We start from the raw sequence: 7,218 nt of genomic DNA on the forward strand, positions 1-7,218 counted from the left end.
CCACAACCCTCTGTCTTCTTTCAGCAAACCAATTACTGATCCAAACTGTTATATCTCCCACAATCCCATTCCTCCGCATTTTGAACAATAGCCTACTGTGGGGAACCTGATCAAACGCCATGCTGAAATCCATATACATCACATCAACTGGTTTACTCTCATCTACCTGTTTGGTCACCTTTTCAAAGAACTCAATACGGTTTGTGAGGCATGACACAACTTTCACAAAACCGTGCAGAATATCCATTATCAAATTATTATTTTCTAGATGATTGCAAATCCTAACTCTTATAACCTTTTTCCAACACTTTACCAACAACTGAAGTAAGGCTCACTGGTCTATAATTACCAGGGTTGTCTCTACTCCCCTGCTTGAACAGGGGAACCACATTTGCTATCCTCCAGTCTTCTGGCATTATTCCTGCAGACAATGACCATATAAAGATCAAGGCCAAAGGCTCGCTAACCTCCTCCCTGGCTTCCCAGAGGATCCCAGGCTAAATCTCATCCGACCCAGTGGGCTTATCTATTTTCACACTCTGCAGGATTTCTAATACCTCTTCCTTGTGAACCTCAATCCCACTAGTCTAGTATCCTGTATCTCATTATTCTCCGCGACAAATTGTCATTTTTTTTAGAGTGAATACTGTCGAAGAATATTCATTTAGTGCTTCCTCTGTCTCCTCCGACTCCTCACACAATTTCCCATTAATATCCTTGATTGGCCCTAATCTTACTCTTGTCATTCTTTTATTCTCTTAAATACCTATAGAAAGCCTTATGGTTTACCCTGATCCTATCGGCCAACAACTTCTCATGTCTCCTCCTGGCTCTTCTGAACTCTCTCTTTAGGTCTTTCCTGGCTCCCTTGTAACCCTCAAGTGCCCTAACTGAGCCTTCACATCTCATCCTAACATAAGCCTCCCTCTTCCTCTTGACCAGAGATTCCACTTCCTTCGTAAACCACGGCTCCCGCGCTCTACAGTTTCCTCCCTGCCTGACAGGTACATATTTATCTAGGACACTCAGGAACTTTTCCTTGAATAAGCTCCACATTTCTAATGTGCCCATTCCCTGCAGGTTCCTTCCCTATCCTATACTTCCTAAATCTTGCCTAATCGCATCGTAACTGCTGTTCCCTCAGCTGGAGATTTTGTGGAATGTTGTGTGTGTGTGTGTGTGTGTATTTCCGTGTATAACTGTTTGATGACAGGAGACAGGGTGGTCAAGGAGATTTGTGTGAGTGAGTGTGTGTGTGTGTGTGTATATATGTGTGTGTGTGTGTGTGTATGTGTGTGTTTCCGTGGATATGTGCTTACTGGCACAAGCCAGTTTGGTGTTTGTGTGTTTTTGTGTATATCTGTCTAATGGCAGGAGGCAGGGTGTTCATGGAGTTTTGTGTGTGTGTGTGTGTGTGTGTGTGTGTGTGTGTGTGTGTGTGTGTGTGTGTGTGTGTGTGTGTGTGTGTGTGTGTGTGTGTGTGTGTGTGTGTGTGTGTGTGTGTGTGTGTGTGTGTGTGTGTGTGTGTGTGTGTTTTGGCAGAGATCTTTTTTCATGGCAGGATACAGGGTGGTGGTAGAGGGTAGGTTGTCTGTGTTTCTGTATCTATGTGCTTACTGGTAGGAGACAGGGTGGTGGTGGAGGGGGGGGGGGGTGTTTCCGTGTATATCTGTTTAATGTCAGGAGACAGAGTGTTGGTGCGGGGGTTGTGTCTGCGTGTTTCTGTGTAAAATCGATTAATTGCAGGAAACAGGGCGGTGTTTGTCTGTGTGTGTTTTATTTTCTGTGTATATCTGTTTAATGGTAGGTGGTAGGCGGTGGTGCAGGGTTGTGCCTATTTTTCTGTATATATCTACTTAATTACAGGAGACAGACTAGTGGTGGAGGGCTGTGTGTGAGTGTTTCTGTGTAAAATTGATTAATTGCAGGAAACAGGGCGGTGGTGGAGGGTTGTGCTTGTGTTTCCGTTTATATCTATTTAATGGCAGGAGGCAGGGTGGTCGTGGAGCTTTGTGTGTGTGCGTGTTTCTGTGTATATCTGATTAACGGCAGGAAACAGGGTGGTGGTCGAGGGATGTGTGCGTTTCTGTGTATATCTGTTTAATGGCAGGAGACAGCGTGGTTGTGGAGGGCTGTGCGCGTGTGTTTCTGTGTATATCTGATTAACGGCAGGAAACAGGGTAGTAGTGGAGGGTTGTGTGTGTGTTTCTGTGTATAACTGTTTACTGGCAGGTGGCATGTTGGTGATGGAGGGTTGTGTGTGCGTTTCTGCGTATATGTGCTTAATGGCAGAAGACATGATGTGTGTGTGCTTCTCGGTATACTTGTTCAATGGCAGGAGACAGGATGGTGTGTTTCTGCATATATGTGTGTTTCTGCACCATGGTGGTGGTGAAATGCTGAGTGCGTGTTTGTGTGTATATCTACTTAATGGCTGGAAATAAGGTGGTGGTGGAGGGTTGTGTGTGTGTGTTTCTGCATACATCAGTTTAATGGCGGGTGACATGGAGGTAGTGGGATGTTGTGTGTGAGTATTTCTGTATATATCTGTTGAATTGCAGGAGACAGGCTGGCAGTGGAGGGTTGTGTATGTGTGCTTCTGTATATATCTGTTGAATTGCAGGAGACAGGGTGGCAGTGGAGGGTTGTGTGTGTGCTTCTGTATACATCTGATCATTGGCAGAAAACAACTTGCTTGTGTAATGGTGTGTGTGTGTCTCTGTGTATCCCTGTTTAATGGCAGGAGACAGGATGGTAGTGGAGGTTTGTGTGCGTGTGTTTCTGTGTATAATTGATTTATGGCAGCAAACATGGTGGTGGGGGAGGGTTCTCTGTGTGTGTGTTTCTGTGTACACCTGTTTAATTGCAGGAGACAGGTTGGTGGTGCAGGATTGTATATGTTTGTTTCTGATTATATCTGTTTCATGGCAGGAGACATAGCGGTGGTTGATGGTTGTGCGTGTGTTTCTGTGTATATCTGCTTAATGGCAGAAAACAATGTGGTGGTGTACTGTTGTGTGTGTTTTTCTATGTATATCTGTTTAATGGCAGGAGACAGGGTTGTGGTGGAGGGTGGTGTGTGTGTGTGTGTGTTTCTGCGTATATCTGATAAATGATAGGCGAGGGGGTGGTCGTGGTGGTGTGTGTGTGTTTGTGTATATCTGTTTAATTACAGGAGACAGGGTGGTTTTGGAGGTTGTGTGTGTGTTTCTGTGTATGTCTGTTTAATGAAAGGAGACAGGGTGGTGGTGGAGGGTTGTTGAATGTTTCTGTAAATTTCTGTTGAATAGCAGCAGACAGCGTGGTGGTGGAGGATGGTGAGTGTGTGTTTCTGTATTTAACTGTTTAATATCCGGAGACAGTGTGGTGCTGGAGTTTGGTGTGTGTATTTCTGTACATATCTGTTTAATTACAGGAGACAGGTGGAGGGTTGCGTTTGTGTTTCTGTGTATATCTCCTCAATGACAGGACACAAATTGGGTGTCAAGGATTGCGTGTGTGTTCCTGTGTTTCTGTTTAATGGCAGAAAACAATGTGGTGGTGGAGGGGTGTGTGTGTGTTTCTGTATATATCTGCTTAATGACAAGAAAGAATTTGGATGTCAAGGGTTGTGTGTGTCTTTCTATGTATATCTGTTTAATGGCAGAAAACCATGTGTGGTGAAGGGTTGTGTGTGTGTGTGTTTCTGTGTATGTCTATTTAATGGCAGGGGGCTGGTGTCGAGATGTGTGTGTTTCTTTTTATACCTGTTTAATTCCCGGTGAGTGTGTGATGGTGGACCATTGTGTGTGTGAGTGTGTGTGCGTGGGTTTATGTGTAGATCTGTGTAATGGCAGGAGACAGTGTGGTCGTGGATGATTGTCTATGTGTTTCTGTGTATATTTGTTTAATGTCAGAAAACAATGTGGTGGTGAAGGGCTGTGTTTGTGTGTTTCTGTGTATATCTGTTTAATGCCAGGAGACAGGAAGGTGGTTTAGAGATTTGTGTGCGTTTCTGTGTATATCTGTTTATTGACCGGAGGCAAAGTGTTGGAGCAAGGTTGTGTGTGTGTGTGCTTCTGCGTATATCTGCTTAATAGCTGAGACAACGTGGTGGTGGAGGCTTGTGTTGTGTGTTTTAGTGTATATCAGATTACTGGCAAGAAAGAGGATTTTGGTGAAGAGTTGTGTGTCTGTGTTTTTGTGTATATTTATTTAATGGAAAGAGACAGCGTGATGATAGAGGATTGTGTGAGTTTCTGCATATATCTGCTTAATGGCAGGAGACAGGATTGTGGTGGAACGTTGTGTGCTTGTGTTTCTGTCTGTACCCGTTTAATAACAGAAGACAGGTATTGGTGCAGTTTGGTGTGTATGTGTTTCTGCATTTTACCTTAACTGTGCAATTTGCTGCAGAGATGTTCACATCTGGACATGAGCCACATGGATACCAACTGAGATGGAATTGTGTGTTGGAACTGAGTTGGAAACGTGTCTTTTTCTTACGTTTTCAAGACACCAATTACGCAAAAGATCCCCAGTTTGAAACCGAGTCGAAACTGCTTTGCTCTTTAAGTGCAGAAGGTGCTGGATCCAGGTTCCAATCTCGAAAGAGGCGTGGGTTCGAATACCAGCACTGCCATTTCTGCAGATCAACTCCAACGCTGCGGCTTGTTGAAATCGCAAGCAGCTCTGCTGTTCCAGGCCAGTTGAGCTTTTACTGGAACCGAATGGAGACTGTTATTTCATCGCTGTTGTGAAACAAAGTCGAGCGGTGACTCGACTCGTCGTTATTTGGTTTTCTGGCGAATGGGAAAATCGTTCCAATGAATTTCGATGTGATATGTTATTGAATTTCTCCCATTTCCTTCATTTCTGTCCTGGAGACATCGGAAGGGAAAAGTAATCTAATCGAGACTGTGATTGGTGAAATTCACTTTTTACGGCCCATTCTTATTATGTTCTTTCTTTCTCTCTTTTCAGCATTGTCCGGCAAGTGGTGGTGCACTAAGGCTCCAGTATGTTTGAAAGAGTAGTTTGGAATCGCCCTGTTATTAGTTGTGAGATTAATTTATCACTCATGCCCTCGGACTGTCTCACATTTAGCATTCATGCTTCGCTGTGTCTGAAAATACATTAGGTATGCCAGTTTTGTTTGTGTTCCGTGTTAAATGCTTTCTGTTTTGCGATTCGCTCAATACATTTCGAGTTAACAGGGTTTCTGAGGTAACTTCCAGCAGCAAAAATCCTCATCAGAGGATCTGGGAAAATTTCCCGGAGTATGGTCAGTCGGAGCAAAAGTAAGAAAGTCGTTCGTTTCTGCAGTGTTTCACAATACTACCTTTCCCGTGAGCAGTCGAACAGACTAAATGATTGTGCCACAGACTGCGACGGCAAACTCCGCTAAAAAGTAATCCTTTTAAGCCAATGTAAGCAACACGACGTTATTGGGGTACACCGCGTGGAAACAGATACTTCGGTGTATCTCGTCCATGCTCACCACATAGCCAAAATTAAACAAGTCCCGTTCCCCAGCATTTGGCCCCAATCCCTCTAAACCCATCCTATCCAGAAACTCCTCCGATTACATTTGCAATTTTCTGAGTGCAATTGCCTCCTCCACTTCCTCTGTTAGCTCATTCCAAACACGCACAACCTTCTGTGTGGGAAATGTGCCTCAGGTCCTTTGTCAATTTCAACCCACTCACCTTAAACCTATGCTCTCGAGTTTTCAACTCACCCCCAACTTGGGTAAAACACGTAAATACTCAGTTTACAACCCTTCCATCAGATCATGTCGCAGCCGTTCCGCTGCAGGGAAAGTCGTCCCAAACTATTCCAACTCGCCCTACTGTCCAAACATTGACGACATCTTTGTCTATATTTTGTCATCAATTTCACGGGTCTTTGTTTTACGTTTTCAAGATGTCAATTCCGCTGGACAACAACGAGCTGTTGGAAACAGAAAGGTGAAACGTAGAATGGCTTCAACTTTCAGTGCTGGATGGCACTAAGCCGCAGGTCGGGCACCTGCGGCTTGTTTCTGTAGTGTAGTGGTCATCACGTTCGCCTCACACGCGAAAGGTCCCCAGTTCGAAACTGGGCAGAAACGGCGTTGTTCTTCAATTGCTGCCTTTCACATGGACAAGAACGGAGCTTTCTTGCTTGCTTTCCCATCTGCAAACCTGCCTTCGAATTTGCTTGAACAAATCTGCTCTCGTAGTGAAATGTAATGTAATGCAATTCCATTTAATTACTGTGCAAAGCATTGTAAAGTTTTTCTCCAACCTGGTTCTGATCGTATGCCATTCTGTTTGAGAGTGTAGTTACCGCCTTCTGTTCGTTCCACGAAAAGCAGTACCGCATTTGCATTCCTTGCGCAGGCGGCCCGGTTCAAAGACAGGGAAGAAGCTGATGAGCTGGTGTCACAGCGCACCACGGATTCCTGAACTTGTCTGTCTGTCAAATGTAGCCCAAAATCGTCTCTGAAAGCCCTCATTTGGAAGCTGTCTGTCGTTATTCAACGTGCGAGAATTGGCACCAGAGGTCCTGAATCATGTTTGGAGCAAGTCGCACGTTAGTGGCTCATTCAATCAGCAACAGCAATGAAAGAAATTGCACTCTCAGAGGAACCTTTCGACTTGCGCATTCAGAGCGTCGCTATTATGAAGGTCCGCACCGAGATCTAAGTCATGTTGGAACTGAAACGGAGAAATCGACAGAGAGGCTACAGAATGACATCGCATCCATTTGGTTTTCTTTAAATCACTGACGAGCAGGAAAATGTAAACGGGGAGGGCGAGTGGGGAAGTGAGGCAGTTGCAGCTCTGGTGAAATTCCTTCTTTGTGATTCACTCAGCAACCAGAGACGTGAAGGTGACTCAGGGGTGAAAGCTCTTCACATCGAGAACAAAAAGCACTCAAGGGCAGTTAGCACCTCTTCTGGAGTGGGGGTGGGGTGAGGTAATTACCTTTTGACTTCTGTTACTATGTTCAGAAACTGGCTTTTAGATTGAGGTGAACAGAAACTGCATTTATAAAAAGCACCACGGAATTTAGCAAAATTTATTGAGTCGCTTCTCCTCGATTCCCACACAGGTTTCCAATTCAGTTGGTATCCATGTGGCTCATGTCCAGGAGTGAACGTCTCAGTAGCAAATTGCACGGTTAAGGTAAAAGGCAAGGAAAGTGGCATCTCGAACTGGCTCCGAGGTCAGAGCATTCTCTCAAGGTGATCTG

At 44.7% G+C, this 7,218-nt stretch overlaps 1 non-coding gene across 1 annotated transcript; it reads left to right on the top strand.

The window, feature by feature from the left end:
* The first annotated feature begins 6,018 nt into the window (after window positions 1-6,018).
* trnav-cac (transfer RNA valine (anticodon CAC)) lies at window positions 6,019-6,091 on the top strand. Its single transcript has one exon. It is a non-coding gene; the product is annotated as a tRNA-Val (tRNA).
* Window positions 6,092-7,218: the final 1,127 nt, after the last annotated feature.

This window comes from Chiloscyllium plagiosum, unplaced genomic scaffold (assembly GCF_037043375.1).
Source record: "Chiloscyllium plagiosum isolate Xiang-an unplaced genomic scaffold, Cpla_swu_hap1 HiC_scaffold_48, whole genome shotgun sequence".
NCBI classification, from domain to species: Eukaryota; Metazoa; Chordata; class Chondrichthyes; order Orectolobiformes; family Hemiscylliidae; genus Chiloscyllium; species Chiloscyllium plagiosum.